We start from the raw sequence: 16623 nt of genomic DNA on the forward strand, positions 1-16623 counted from the left end.
TTTTGTGCTAATTGTAAAAATGGTGGCCTTTCAATGCAAGGCATTCTTTATCTGACAACAAAAGGTGTTTTAATGTACTGGGACACTGTCCTAACACTAGCAGCCTAGCAGAGCTGGTTTCATCTTCATTTTTTATCATGATGTATGGGATTTAAATGATGCTTGACAGAGAGCCTATATAAATATGTTTTTAAGATGCATCGAGTTTGCCATCATCATCATTTTGAGCTGTCAAGCTCAAAAGCATTCTCTTACAATTTCCAGAACAAGGATCATAACACTCCAAATCATTCAGCTTACAAGGGGAGTGCAGAGGATGTGGCAAGTCAAGGCGGGAGAGAGCCCTTACAACTCCAGTTTCAGGCATTAGGCGGGTCTAACTGTGAGCGAGAGGATTCCAAAATCTCAAACTAACCTAAGGATTCCCCTCCGTCCCTGGATATTCTTACTCTTTTGCCTTCACAAGAGGGGGGTGACAAAGCAGCTTCCTGGCTGCTGTTCAGGAAGCCTTAATGTCCCCCCTTGTCTCTCGCATGCCATCCATCGCTGCAGCCTCCAGTTCCCGTTCAGCTTTTTCCAAGAGTTGGCCTTTCCCAGTGGTGCCACTGGCGGTGCAGTTGTGGGGACATCTGTGGAAATTACTGTTAGCCAAACAGTGCATCTCCAAGGGCATCAGGGAGGAGAAGGAAGCATTTGCTATTTGCCAGTTTAACCCAACAGAAAAAATCTTTCCTTCCTGAACATCCAAGCAGATCAAATCGACCCACTGCTCTCAAGAGAGAAACAAGGGCAAGCTTCCACTTCGCTCCCGCTGACCAAGAGGCAGGGACTGTGGAGGTCCCTGTGCAGCCTGCAGACACTCCCTTGGCTCTGTGGCTCTGCAGGCAGGGCTGAGTTCACTGCCTGGCAAGGCAGCGTAAGCTGCGCTGAGCCAGGGCCGCGCAGCAACAGCTCATCTCTCCCTTGATGCTTTGGCTCCTTCTGCAGCCTAGTTTCTTGTGGAAATGGACTCCAGGATTTATTGTCAATGCCGGATTCCCAGTCCCTTCAGACAGCTTTCTGTGAGAACTAATAAAGCAGCTCTGGGTTTTGGTGTTGGTAGTGGTGGTGTTTTTTAATTAAACAGCCTGTTTTAGGGTCCCTGGAGTTCTCTGTGCTGAGGTTGGTTTTGGTGTGGGTTTTTTCCCCCTTCTAGGAAGAAGTCACAGAAGACTGTCATGACCTTGATGCTTGGTCCATTTCATTCATCGTGCTCTTTCTGGACAGTCTATGTTTGCCTTCTGTCCAGCCGGAGCTTGTGCGCAGCCTTTACAGAAACACGGTCAGCCCTGCCAATAGACGCGTCTGGTCTTAGATCTGCAAACCCCTGTGCCTGCCATCACAGGGCAGTTCGGGCTGGCTCAATTTCAGCAGCTGCGTGTCAGCTCTGGGACCGCTCTCGCAAGCTGCCCACTTCCCCAGGAGCAGCAGCAGCCCTCCTCAGATGACGGTGACAGTGACCTACCTCTGCACCCCGCAGAGCGATTGCTAAAATTGGCAGGTTTCGCTAGCAGAAGGGGAGGCCAAGAGAGCGTTCCCGGGGTGCTGGTTGCTGCTGCTGTAGTCACCACGTCGCCGGGGCCTGGGAGGAGTGGGTTGTGAGGGGCAGACAGCAGCAGGCACTGGTCAGGGAGGCTGATTCTCCTTCCCTTGTGATACCAAGTTGTGAGCAGGTGCGGGAATAGACTTTGACTGGTCCAGGAGATGTTTGCTGCTCGGACATGCACGGTGCGTCTCCTGGAGGGAAGAGTCACCAGGCTAGATGGGTACGTGTCATAAGCCAGACTTGTCCCGTGGACGTGCAGGCTGTGCTGGGAGGAGCATGTACACAGCAGACCACAGCAGCTCTGTGGTTTCCAGGTCGTATCAATTCAGTGTTTTCTTCGCATTTACACTTGATTTGTCTTAGCAAGGAGCATTGTATTCGTCCTCAGAGATGAGATAAAGCATTCATCAGAGCCTGGTAGTTTCCCCTATTCTCGTTAGCATTTTTCTGCTTCTACTTGATTCTATTAGAGGCTGTTTTAATGAGCACTCATTAAACACGCATCTCTCTCCAGAGATCTAAGCAGCGGAATCTCCATCATTTTCACTGTTTCACAAAATGATGCAGTGCTTTGTTTTAGTCAAGTTAAAAACAGAACAAAATGCTGCTGTGTCCCTTTCAATCATCTCACCTTCAGCAGTCATTTGCAAAAAGACTGTTGCCTTTTCCTCTGCTTCAAAGTTATTTTTTACACCATGTAAATGACAGCTTAATCGTATGATAAAGGACTTCCTCAAGCACTGGTCTTTCCCATGTGTCAAAATATCAGTGGATTTCATATTTAACATCAGACGCAGCTGCGTTGCAGCCATAGGTGAAGTTTACCCCGTGAATAGCTTCCGTGGTAGAGCGCTTCCTTTTGGGAAGGTGCTCTCAGACAAAAAGCAGCAGGGCTCTGACCCCCGCAGTGGAAATCAGCATCAAAAATCCTGAACAGCAGCTAAGCACCTGTAAAGATGTCAGTATAAGTGGAAAGGTAAGGGCCATACATAGAATAATTCAGGCCATTTATGATAAAGTAGCAGTATTGTTTTCAAAGCTACAGAAGCCTTGGCAAACAACAGGCAAAGTGCTTCACAGCAGATGGCACCGTGAGTGGAAAGAGGTCATACCAAGCATGCGGCAAATCCAAATATCTGCTGCTTTTCCTCCTTGCTTCCCTGTTTAAGGGCTTATTGTGAGAACGGGGCAGGTAAGTCTAGTGCTCTCTGTCGCTGTGCATTTGCAGGATTAATGCCTAAAAGAAATTATTGCAGTGAATTTAACATCTACTTAAAAGTTCTAAGCAATTTCCACTCCTGAAAAAAAGCTGGCACATTACCTGTATGTCTCCCTGTCAATAGCTTCTATCATCTGGAAGAGTGCGCCACCACGTAGCAGTTGTAATGCTTAACATAAAACTACCGTGTTGTCAAGCTTATGGTGTAAAACAGGCTGGCGTCAGCCTTCTGGTGATGCAGCTGCAAATACCAGTGTAAAAAAGAGATGGTAACTTCAAAGGCTTCCAGTAACAGGGTAGGGGAAAGGTACGGATACTTCATGGATTCTGTGAAGCTTTGAGCCCTGTGTGCCACCTCCCCTGGGGCACCATAGACATGTCTCCAGTCCAAAGCAGTGAAAAATCCAAGGGGAGACACAGCAACTGGGAGTTTCTGGTCAGTGGATCAGGTAAAAGGCCATAAGAAGCATATGGTTTACTTAACCCATGAAAAGTTACAAAAAGCCTTGTCTCCAGTAGGGTTTTCCAGATGCTTGGTAACACAGATGAAGAAGGGCTTCATTTTTTCCTGGTGAAGACGGAGCCCAAGAGGTATTTTGCAACGCACATCCATTGGTTGAACTGCAGCAGAGGTACTGTTTCCTGCAGAAAGGTCACAGGCCATTTGCAGCTTTCTGAGTCAAAAACAATCCTCAAAACTCCATCTAAAAACCACCTAGCAGCTGTGTAAAGCGCTGTAATTGCCCCCAGGTTGCAGCAGCTGACTACAAAAACCAGACCTAGAAATAAAACGCTGCCCAGGAGAAAGTACAAGTTTGTTGCTGATGGTAAAAACAGAGGAAATGTGTAAGTAGAAGAGCAGGACTGTACCCTTCATGCACACTATCACAGCTAGGATACGGTATTTCAGAAATAAATGGGTCAATAAGATGGAGTGTGTCTTACGTGAGAGCCTGTCTTCCCTACAGTGAACGTTAAGAATTCAGGAAGCAACCTGGGAACCTCTTGATTGCTCTGCTTTCCCTCTGGTTTGCCAGGAGGCAACAGAGGTGTGGGTAGCTGGTGGGGCAGGGAGGTGACATTTGAGATAACTGTGAAGCGAGAAGACGGGAAGCCAGCAGGGCAGCCGAGGGGGACCCAGCCTGGAGGAAAGCATTTCAGTCCTGATGCCTGAGCTTTGAGCCGGAGGGAGGGCAGACAGGTGGTGAGAGGCGGGCACAGTCCTGGAGGTACTGGTAGCCTAAGCCAACATCTTAGCAGTGTATAAAATCAAACTTAGCAGAGGAGAACAGAGAGGAATGGATGGGAAGCTTTGATATTTATATAAAATATATAGACATTTGTGCTTTATCCTACACAGGCTATGTAATACCCAAATTGTCATCAAGATAACCGAGACCAGTCTGCTCAACAAATCAACATCACCTTGTACAGCATTTTGATGTTAAGGGATTTGTTTTGTGAACACGTACCCATGTGGGAAGGTAACAGTACAGGTAAGTCACAGGCGGTTCCACAACACCCACAAGGAGACACCAGGGAAGCTTTGCTCGGCCTGGAGAAGAGATGGCTGAAGGCGACCTAACTGTGGCTACAGGGAGGTTATCGAGAAGACGGACCCAGGGTCTTTATGGTGGTGCATGGTGAGAGGATGAGACACAGCAGGCATAAGCAAAAAAAAAGAGGCTGAGACAGAGTATAAGGAGAAACTTTTTCCCCATCATCAGGAGAGTCAGGCAGTGCGCAGGTTGGCCAGAGAGGTTGTGCGGTCTCTCCTTGGAGGTTTTCAAGACCCAACTGGATAAATCCCTTAGCAACCTGGTCTGACTCTGCTTGGAGCCAGAGGTTGGACTACAGACTTCCTGAGGTCCCTTCCAACCTGAATTATCCTGTGGTCCTCATGGGGAATGAGACACACCTGAAGGCATCCAGCCGCCTTACCCATCACCTGTGACAGGCAGACTGAGGTATAAAACTGGAGGGTTTAGGTTTTGGTGGGGGGCTTTTTTTGGTGATGTGGGTGCTTGCCTTCTGGATAGCCCTAGCAATAATTTACTGAAGGAGTCTCTCGCTCGGAGTCAATAGGGGGAAAAGGCGGACAAATACAAACGGTGCAGCTTGACACAATGTGCCGGGTTTTATGTCGTGCCAATACCTAGCAAGTTTCTGTGCCACCTCTATGACAGCAGGGTGTACGAGCCCTGGAGGAGACTCTCTGCATAATGAGCCCAATAGACACAGCTCTTCCCACCGTGCTTTGAACCCAGCTTCCCTTGCTAGCATGAAGATACAGAAATGAGCTCTGGGCAGGAGAAAAGCCAAAGGCTTTTACCCTGAAGCCACATTTAGAGATTAAGAGCCCCATGGCAGCTGCAAGGCTTTGGTCTGATCGGATATTCTTTTTCCAGACAGATGTGCAGGCGCTGCTCCCCGCCAGCATCTCCGTCAACGCCGCATCACCAGGCAGGCTGCGGCCCCGGCAGAGCTGCTCCAGAGCTGCTGCAACACCTCCTGCCCCAGCTCCGAGCCAGCCCGTCGGGGCTTGGTTTGTAACACAGAGCCTTTTACAGAGCCTTTCTGGCCTGGGAGCAACTTTCAGCACAAACAAACTCCTCTTGCCCTCTTTCTCCTCGCCCAGCCCGGCTGCCCAGCCCCAGCAGGAGGTGGCTCTGGGTATGGCGAGCCCAACCTGCACATCGGGTGCAGGTCTTATGCTTCTTTAGAGCAGAACCCAATCTTTCTTTTAAAAACATACTGCCCACAAAAAAACTCAACCAAATTTTGAACAAAGTTGTCACAAGATAAATACAGCCGGTTCCTCCCCAGGGGCTGGAGAGCTACAGCTCACCAGCCCCTCAGCAGGGCCGCCCCTCTCCCATTTTCCTGTTGCCGGCCAGTGGCAACAGAAGACACCTGGGTTTGGGGCCATGGGTCAAAACCCTGCATCAGTGTTCAAAGGAGAACACACTTTGGGAACACTCCTGGGCCGGGTACCTTGGATCACTTCTTCATAAGCTGAGTCCTTGAGTGAGAGGTGTCACCCGAGGCAGCTGGGAGGTGATCTCCTCTTTTTGTTTGGTACAGATGAGGTGAGATGAGCCCCGAACATTGCAACCCAGTCTGTTCCCATACTTGCAAAAGTATGTTTTTACGTAGTCTGTAAAAGAACCTTTAACGTTTTTACATAGGAAAGAGTCTGAAAAAGAACGTTCATGGACAGAGGGAGGCTTGAGAACACAAGTTGTTTTCCTTACCCAAGGAAACCTGAAGAGTGACATGAATATAGCATAGTAGAAGTACCGTTTGGAGAAAATAGGAGGTATGAGGAGCACATGGATCAAACAGAAAATGATGTAATATGAGCTAGTGGATGGAAGCTGAAGTAAGTTAGATCCACTTCAACACCCAGGTGTGTAAGCGTTGGAAGACAGTCCCCAGGAAATGGAGGTCCCCATCTCCTGACAGCTAAACTTGCTCGTGGGATGGCTTGAGCCAAGCACAAACTACTGGACTCAGTAGAGGAATAAATGTCTGTAAAATAAAAAGACCCTATGAAATATTGGTGGTCTGGCTTGATGATATAATGGCCATTTCTGGTATTAAATGCTAGGAATCAGTGACCTTGGTAACAGCAGAGCTACTGGCACAGCCGCCACAGGTTATGTACTGGATCCTCCTCCTCTACCTCTTGGTATCAGCTGCCTTAAACAGTAGCAAACTATTTCAGTGCCTACATTTTGGAGGAGGGCAGAGAAAGGATATGCCCCTACCCATTTTTTCCACTTCTTACATGATGCCTTCCATAATTTTAAGTATTTCTCCTATTATTCATAACTTTGGGTGCACACAAAAGATGGCACAAACATTTTAAAATTTTAAACATTACAGAAGATCTGCCTTGGTGCATGAGCTTTGGAAATAAAATTAATTAAAATTAGACGAAGGTCTTCCTTGGCCCACAATGTGTTTATGTCCTATCAGAGGCAGAAATAGCATTTAGAAAGCCCATGCTTGTGTGTTGGGCTCCTCAATAGATAGACCAGAACGACAGAAAGACCGGAGTTACAGCACGAGGCACCATTAGCATTCGGATTCTGAGTGGGAAAAATCTCCCAATACCATTAAAAGCTTATCCTTTGTGAAACCAAATGTCTCACGGTCGCTCAACTCCAGTTGAGTTGTAGGCATATCTCAAGTCCTCAAGGCCAGATCATCTCAGGCAGGACTCTGTGTCTGCAGGGTACCTGGCACAACACACCCTGGGTCCTCACCTTTGAATCGCAGCTGACCTACGCTTAATACAAATAAAAAAAATATAAAGACCAATCACAATTATCAGCTCACCGGGATTTATTTCTGTACTTGAAATAATTTGGGGGTGTCGGGCTAGTTGGTATGACTGCCCATAATGGCTCTGATGTTTGCCTCTTTTATTCACAGTGCCGGACTGGAAAAGAACCGAGAGCCCGTAAGGGACTTAAAGACGTCCTGTCCTCCCGAGGACTGAGGCACACGGAGACGCTTGCGCAATTTCTGGATGGAGTGAGCCTTCCAGACTCCAGGACTACCAACATGACATATTCAAAAACACTGAAGTCACAGGGGGGAAAAAAAAGGAGGAAAAAATCCTGCTGCTGCCAGCATTACCGATCAAGTGGTGATGTTTATGAAATGAAAATTCTCTATGGCAGCTGGTGTTTTGCTAAACTAATATATATTCCTTAATAGTATTTTCCATATTGTCTCTGGCATTATCTCTCTAAATATAATATAATTTTGCTGCAATAATAAAATAAAATACTACGCATCCACACTTTATAGAAACTGTTCCCTGCTCTAGCTTGACAATGAATCAAACCGCCTGAGTACGTGAAGTAACAGCTCGTTTGTCACCGTCCCAGACGGCTGTATAAACCACTTGCTAGGACTCCCGTTCACAAACTACTTTTGAATCTGATTTTAGGCTTTTGTCCCGTCGCAAAGTTTCGAACCTGCAACAAGAAATTGTTCCTGACTTACTTATATGACACGCATTTTAAAAAACGAATCTCACACTCAAAAATATCTGATGGAAATCTCCACGTAAGCCGCCTGGACTCATTACAACAGGCCCACCGCCATCCTGCCCAGCCAAAAACTGCTCACCTGGCAGCTTCCATCGCCATCAGACTGGGAGAAAAACATTTTCTCAGTTTATTTGCAGTCGGCCGCTGGAAACCCTGAGTACTAACACCTGAGCGGCATGTCAGCCCACCGCGAAACGCACCAGAAGCTGCCCTGCACCAAACTCTCAGCAACTTGCCTGTGGTGGGGCCTGAGGCTGCTGGTGAGGTTTGTCGCTCGGCCTGGGCGTGAGGGAATATGAGGGAGGCTTGTCCTAAGGAGAATTTAAGTTATAAACTGTCCCAAGTTTCACCTCAAAAGAAAAACATTCTTTCCTAAGTTTTCCTGTAGAAAAGGAAAATGCCTACACACAAAACAATGTAAAAAATGAAAAAATGTGTCCCCCTCTGGCCCCGCCATTGAAACCTGGGCTCTCTGACCTGGGTCACTTTACTGGTGGCCACCAAACCTCTTTTGCTTTTGGTAGGAGGGAATTCCCTGGGAGGATGCAGAACGTGAGACTGGGAGGGGGGTGTGCTCACATCGCTCCCTGAATGCTTGAGGAGATGGAGGTGTGTGGAGAGTCCTGTCCGTGTGGAGTGTACTCCACGGCGGAGACTAACAATAGAGAAAACGTGAAGATCCAGATGTACCAGAAATAGCGTGCGCACACATTTACATCCATCCATGAGGTGATGCCCATCCATCACCACTCTACTCCCCAGCAGGAGGTGGAGCAGCTGAGGAGGAGTTCCTGGAGGAGCCTGCTTAGCTCTGGTGCTTCCACAAGTGGTGTCTATGCAATAAAATGAAGTACAGCTCACACAGAGCCAGCAGAGCTGCGTATGCGCTAGCTGGGGGTAGCGTACCTGCCACCTACCTCTGGGATAGCACAAAATCTCGCTTGAGCTAATCCTCCCTGCCAAGAAGCCAATTTTAGGATGCACCAGAGCATAGTCTCACTCGAAAGACAAAGAAACTGAAATAAACTGAAGGAAGAAGATTTGTTTTTATGAGTACAGCTCCCAGGACAGTAGGGCTTTTCCTCAGCTCTACAGCACCAATAAAAAGGAATTACAGAAGCTACATTACTAAAATTATCTTAGGCGCATGCATATTCCTGCAAGAATTAGGAGAAGATTAAAGCCAGAGCAGCTAGTAACAGCGCTATCTCATCTAAAGGATTTGCCTACGGATGAGAGACAGCCACTGTTCGTATAACTGTCTCTCTCTCGAGGAGAAGCCGAGCACCAGGGGCCGAAGGATGCTGTGAGTTGGTCCTGGTGAGAGTGGGGGGGGCAGAGATCCCCTTACCAAAGCCGGAGGGGGCTGTCAGGACAAGCTGCGGTGCCACCTCCCATTTTGTCCTGTTTTTCTCTTCTTTCCCCACTCTGGCTGGTCTCCTCCCTTGTTCCTACCTCTCTGCCTCCTGCCAGCATAGTTCAAGAATTAGCAGGGGATGCTTTTCGGCCTCCTTGTCATTACATTTAATTAGAAGACACCCTCGTTTGCTTTGCTTTCGCCCTCCTGCCTGGCAGAGCGATTTGCATTTCACAGGCAATTCTCGGCCTTTGTTGAACGTCTCCTGCCTGAAGTGAGCAGCACAGGGAATCGCGCTGAACGCCTTGGCAGCGGCAGCTGTGGCACAGCCAAAGCCAACAGTTGAAGGGACACACGGAAAGTCTACAGGATGGTTAAAAATTAACACAAAAGGAAAAATACGCAATATGCAGTAGGCCTGGGCTGTCAAAGGTCAGTGCAGACACAGAGAGCATCACGACTAGGTGGCACACAGAGAGCAAACCAAACCCCTCACCAACATACAGCAATAAGAATTTTATTGCCGTTGTGCCATCTGCACCCTCTGTTCGTAGTTATGTCTGTGCCTGAAGTATCACTTGACAGAGAATGCGGTTCTCGAATGCCCACCTCCTCTGTGGATGGCGCAGCAGTGAGGCAGCAGTTCGTTTCCACGCTCTTTGGCATCGGACTTTGCCAGTGCTGCTACCCAGAGCGATGGCTCCTACCAGCTCCAGCGCTGTCATGTGTTCGGCTTTGGTGAGTATTTGCATCCTCAGCGTCACAACAAATCATCTGCTTTCAGAGACCAGAGAGCTTCGCAGTGCCATGCCCCTTAACAGCAAGGTAACAATACAGCAACTCTTAGGTCCTCAGATGAAGATGATCATAGAATCATCTAGGTTGGGAGGGATCTTTAAGATCATTGAGTCCAACCATCAACCTAACACTGCCAAAACCACCACTAAACTGAGTCCCTCAGCACCACGTCTACCCACCTTCTAAATACCTCTAGGGACTGCGATTCCACCACTTCCCTTGTAGCCTGTTCCAGTGTTTGATAACCCTTTCAGTGAAGAAATTTTTCCAAATATCCAATCTAAACCTAAATCTAATGATTACAAACACCTCCATAGTGTATGATGTAAATCAGATTTTTCAGGAACAGTTACCTTCTCAGTGGATGCTGGATGCTGAAACTTTCATTTATTTTTTTTTAGAATAGTACAGATTATGTTGTACCATTTCAGGTTGCTCTTGGCTTCACTTTTGTCCATGCCTACTCCTAAACCATGCTTCCACGGCAGAAACTTCCAACCTTCAGCAGTTACAAGTGAAATTTCCAACTTTTGGTGTATACAAGCTTTTCTTCAGGCCCACTCTTAAATTGATCCTCCGTTACTGAAATTACTAGTGGGCCAGGAAGAATCAGTACATTGCTGCGGATGTGTCAAACTCACCCTTTGGGTAGGCATGTACCTGTGCTCACCCGGCGCCCAGCACAGAGAAAGTGGATCTTCACTAGAAAGGAATGAAAACACAGCAAAGCACGTACACATCGAATCCAAAAAGAGATTCACTGTTGGGAAGGTAATGTGGGACTGGCAAAGAAGCCTGCCTGCTCTATTTTTTGCCACCTGTTCACATGAGGTTTCTTTAGTCTAGCTCACTTCGAGAAACTGCAGTCACCTGGCAGAGCCGAAATGCAAATACAAATTAAAATGTCAGCCCTGGAATTTGTTTTGGCTAGAGATCTACAGAGATCGGAAGATACGGTAATTGTACAATTCGCAGACTCCAGGCGCTTCAATAGAATTATCTGTGGATAAAATGAAGTAAATTGCCTTGAAAGAAATAATTTATTGAAATAACTAATTAAATGGGCTGCATCTTTAAAAAAAAAAGTAGTCTCAGAATCTGCTCTCTTTTCTACAAAACATCGATCTGTTTAATGGAATTTGCATTATCTAAAGCTTTCTTCCGTATTTTATTTGACTAGATAGGGCACAACCGAAGAAACCAAATGACTTCGCCATGACAGCATGAGAAATAAGGAATGCAAAGTAGATGGAGGCTTTGAATGCTGCAGTAGAGACGTAGTTTTAGAGAAGAAATAGCCCGTCTATACACGTACCTGCTGTACACACAAAAGCTGCCTGACAGAAGGTTATTGACCAAGCTGGCTCAACACTTTAATTTCTATTCTCCAAGAAATTCTGAGAAAACCCTAGTCTCAAAAAGTCCCGGTTTTGAGTAATTCACTTGGAAACCATTATATGTTCTCTGAAAAAGGTAATTTTTCAAGCTATTTAAACAGCCTGCCTAAAAAGCCTTCCAAAATTTCATCCCACACCCAGCACTACCATCCCAAGGGTGATCCCAGCTGGACTCTTCGCATTCTTTACAACATGAGCTAGCGGACAACGCGCAGCAACCCGTGGCCATCTTCAGTTTAAGTAAGACATGGAGAAATGGGCTCTGCCTCCGGTTCCCAAGACCTTTCCCAGCAGCAGAAGGGCTCTGGGATTCCACATCAAGGCACGGCAATGATTTTTCTAGAAGGCACAGAGACCCCTGCCCATTTCCTCACACACTTTTCCTTTGCCTACCTTCTCCAAACCACGTTTCCCCACTTGCAGCTTGTCCCTTAGTTGACTGTTTGTACCAGGTTTCTCTACTTTTGGTACCAGCAATCACAGCTCCATCCTTTCAGACTTCCCAGACCCCCTCCATCCCCAGCCCCTTAACTAGCTTTTCCCCATCCCTTCTTGGGCACCCAACCCTGCTCCCATCACATCATGCACCTATTCTCCTCCCACTACCCCAGTTTTGTCATCGTCCTTTCCTTATTTCTGTCCTCTCGCACCTGCTGGTTCCTCTTAGAATCACAGAATCACAGAATCTTCATGGTTGGAAAGGACCCTTCAGATCATCGAGTCCAACCAAACAACCTACAATCTCTGCCACTAGAGCATGCCCTGAAGCGCCACATCTAGACGTTTCTTAAACACCTCTAGGGATGGTGACTCAACCACCTCCCTGGGCAGGCTGTTCCAGTGCCTGACCACTCTGTCAGTAAAGTAATTCCTCCTAATATCTAACCTAAACCTCCCCTGCCGCAACTTCAGACCATTTCCTCTGGTCCTGTCATTATTCACCTGGGAGAAGAGGCCAACACCCACCTCTCTCCAACCTCCTTTCAGGGAGTTGTAGAGGGCAATGAGGTCTCCCCTCAGCCTCCTCTTCTCCAAGCTAAACATGCCCAGCCCCCTCAGCCTCTCCTCATATGACCTGGTCTCCAGACCCCTCACCAGCCTGGTAGCTCTCCTCTGGACACGCTCCAGCACTTCAATGTCCCTCTTGTACAGAGGGGCCCAGAACTGAACACAGGACTCGAGGTGAGGCCTCACCAGTGCCGAGTACAGAGGCACGGTCACTTCCCTGCTCCTGCTGGCCACGCTATTCCTGATACAAGCCAGAATGCTGTTGGCCCTCTTGGCCACCTGGGCACACTGCTGGCTCATGTTAAGCTGGCCTTCCACCAGCGCCCCCAGGTCCTTTTCTGCCGGGCAGCTTTCCAGCCGCTCTTCCCCAAGCCTGTAGCGTTGCTTGGGGTTGTTGTGACCGAAATGCAGGACCCGGCACTTGGCCTTATTAAACCTCATACAGTTGGCCTCTTGCATCTTTGTAAGTTAAAGTACAGCAGACTTAAGGCAGACCTAACTTTGTTGTGCAAAGCTAATTAAAATCAGAGGATGAAAAAGTGATATAAAGAGCCTGAATAAAGTTAGTCTTGGACTAATGACTGTATGCATCATACAGAAGACAAGAGAGCAGCGGGGGTGGAGGGGGCTGAGAAATAGCGCTGCAACTTGGACTTGCAGAAGCTGCAGAGATCCAGCCAGGGAGCATCAATACTCGGGCGCACTGCGTTCACTGTGCTCTGCTACTGTGAATCACCATAAACTGCACAGCAGAAGATTTTATGTACCAACTGTGGGCGTTCAGTCAATTTTAATTGTATTTCATGTTGTGACAAGCCTTTGGAAAGAGACATTGTTCTGATGGAAATGTTTTCTTTCATTGTCACCTTTCCCATCTTTTCAAGATCAAAGCAAATTGTAGAAAAAATAGAGCCTGAAGAACAGCATGGCTGAAGCAGATTGTTATACGGCTCCTGTCAGCTCAAAGAACAACAAAATCAAGCAGCAGCAATGCCCTTCCAAGGCACGGTGCAGACCGGTGCTGCAGTTACGCTATGGGCAGACCTGAACCAGAAGCCAGCTGGACTGGGAATCACACGGTACACTGTAGGAACGCACTGGCGACATGGAGGGCCACGAAGATGATGAGAGGGCTGGAGCACCTCTGCTGTGAGGAAAGGCTGAGAGAGCTGGGGCTGTTCAGCCTGGAGAAGAGAAGGCTCCGGGGAGACCTTATAGCAGCCTCCAGTATCTGAAGGGGGCCTGCAGGAAGGATGGGGAGGGACTCTTTGTCAGGGAGTGGAGCTATAGGATGAGGAGTAACAGTTTCAAACTGAAAGAGGGGAGATTTAGATTAGATATTAGGAAGAAATTCTTTCCTGTGAGGGTGGTGAGACACTGGAACAGGTTGCCCAGGGAAGCTGTGCATGCCCCATCCCTGGAAGTGTTCAAGGCCAGGCTGGATGGGGCTTTGAGCAGCCTGGTCTGGTGGGAGGTGTCCCTGCCCATGGCAGGGGGTTGGAACTAGATGATCATTAAGGTCCCTTCCAACCCGAACCATTCTGTGATTCTATGGTCTTTGCTGGGATGGCTGGGTTTAATCTGAATCCACTCCCTGCTTGATATCTTTACAGCATTAAATTGAGCACAGTTTGGTCTATGGCAAATCGCTGTGTGCATGAGTGGGCTCTGAATTAAGAAAAACCCAAGGCTCCTTTTTAAATAACGTAGCTGCCCACCACCTACCCCTCAAATCATAGGGATCACCTTTTCTTTCTGGTGTTTATACACCACCTGGCATCGCAAGCTTCTGACCCCAAATGCTGATAAAATGATAATGCCTGCAACACATTTCTTGTTCTGATAAAGCAAAAAAAAAAAAAAACCACACCTGGAAACTGCAGATATATCCAGTTTATTAAGAAAGGGAAAAAAACATCCTTTTTATGCTATTAGTACTATTGGCTTGTAATCTCTTGATGCAGTTTAGATATTATGGAGTTTCAGATTTCATATTCCGCCGAGAGGACGACATAAAAGCCACTATTGATTTCCACTCCCAGTAAGCAGGCTTCATCTCTATGTAAATTAAAGATTCTATAATATATTTCACAATATAGATTAGTTGTCATTCAAGCATCGATCTGTTCTCACACCAGCAGGCCGACTTATTGGCAAGTTCCAGACAATAACACACCTAATGAAATCTGGTTAGGCCTTTGCACATTGACACCTGCATCTACAGCCACATCATCAAACATCCTAAGGAAAATTTGGGATGGATTCCTTATGAGAGAAGGTGTGGTGTACGCAGCAATGCTGCAAAAAATATAGCTCACCATCTTTGTCCCGAGGGGAAGAATTATCCCCTTTTGTTTCACCAGAGGAGGACAGGGGAAGACAGTGACACCTTCCATCTACCAACTATTCAAATTCCCCAAATCTGGGGAAGTTCCAGAGGAGAAAGAAAGCAAAGCAGCAGCATAAACACACCCACACCCGAGCTGGCTTCTCCCCCGAGAGCCTGCCCGGGGAGGAAGGAAGGTTGGCACCGCCAGCAGCTCTCCCCATACCACAGCAAGGGTGTTTCCCACGTGCTCTTCCCTTAATGACCAGGAAACATTTGCTTTCTCCTCTTCACAGCGATGGTGGAGGCAGTGGTCGGTCCCACGTCATCAGTCTTTGCACTTTGGGAGGGGAATGCTTAGTCCCATATCTTGAAGATCCTTGTCACACACTGGGGAAAAAAAATATCTTACCAGAGGCAGCAGGGACAGCTTGGTCTGACCTTAGAGCTGATCCTGCTGTGAGCAGCACATTGGACCAGAGACCTCCTGAGGCCTCCTCCTGCCTGAATTACCCCGTGGTCCTATGAAAGACCAGAGGAAAGGCTTTCTATGAAGACTCATTTCCACCACACAAAGGGGCACTGGAGCCTAAGGAAACACCACTAGCTCTTGCTGCTGAACACACTTCCCTTCTTGGCTGGGAGACTGGTTCCCAATTACTTCCCCTTCCAAACCCATGCTTGCTCACAAAAGAAAAGAGAAAAACCTAGGTCTGCCAAAACCTCACTCTGCCCTTCCAGTCCTTTTCTAAAAGGCAGCCACAAAACTCTCTCTCCTCCTCCTTGAAAAACAGCCTCATCAGACCCAACAAGGTCCTCAGGTTATTTCTCATTAGGCTGCTGATGGGCATTAGAAAACCTTTCCAGCATGGTGAAACTCAAAGCACATCTGTCAAGCAAGGCTTGAGAGGAACAACCAAGGTTTTCTAGTTTCATCTTATGCTCAGCTACAGCCACCAGAAGTCTGATGATGGAACCTGCTGTGCAAATGCAGTCTGTACAACTGTGATGGCTGTGATTTTTATTGCCGTGTAACTGAGAAGCAGAACAGCACATCCATTGCCAGCCGTACATCATCTCCCGTGCAAAAAGAGGGACCTCGACCATTTTTAACTCAAGCATTATGTTTACAGCAAGGCAGTTAGTGAGCAGAGATGCTCGGCATCCCTAGGGCTCAAGCACACAACTGAACACAATGAGCATAAATGGAAACACAGGAGGTTCCCTCTGAAACTTTTTCACAGTGAGTGACCAAGCACTGGCACAGGGTGCCCAAGAGGTTGTGGAGTCTCCACCCTTGGAGATATTCAAAAGCCATCTGTACATGGTCCTGGGCACCCAGCTCTAGGTGACCTTGCTTGAGGAGGTGGGTTGGACCAGATGACCTCCAGAGGTCCCTTTCCACCTCTATTCCCTCTGAGATTCTGTGAACGAAAAGCTTAAAACATCCAACTCTAAGCTACTGCAATTCACTCCCCTCTCCCAGCTTCCCTGGAGGCCTCCTCTTCATTTGTGCAGTGTCACATCACCTCACAACTAGGGCAGGCTCAGAGGACTTCTGAGGACATTCACAGGCAGGAGGGAGCTCAGCAGCAGTGCAGTAACTTCCTCAGCTGTTGTATCTTGTCGCTTCAGTGCTTTTAGCTTCATGGCAGTTTTACATTTCGGAGCGTCTCTGCCTTGTTCTAACTTCATCAAGGACTGGGGGACTCCGAGCCTCCAGAGGTCGTCACAGCTGCACATGCACTGAGATTTTTGCTGTACACCGGCTTCTACCATGGTACCACACGGTTACTGAGAGAGGAACAAACAGTTGAAAGATCTGCAAAGGACAGTTCCAGTGTCTTTGACCTCTTGGAACTATCAA

This window comes from Larus michahellis, chromosome 1 (genome assembly GCF_964199755.1).
Source record: "Larus michahellis chromosome 1, bLarMic1.1, whole genome shotgun sequence".
In the NCBI taxonomy this organism is placed as follows: Eukaryota; Metazoa; Chordata; class Aves; order Charadriiformes; family Laridae; genus Larus; species Larus michahellis.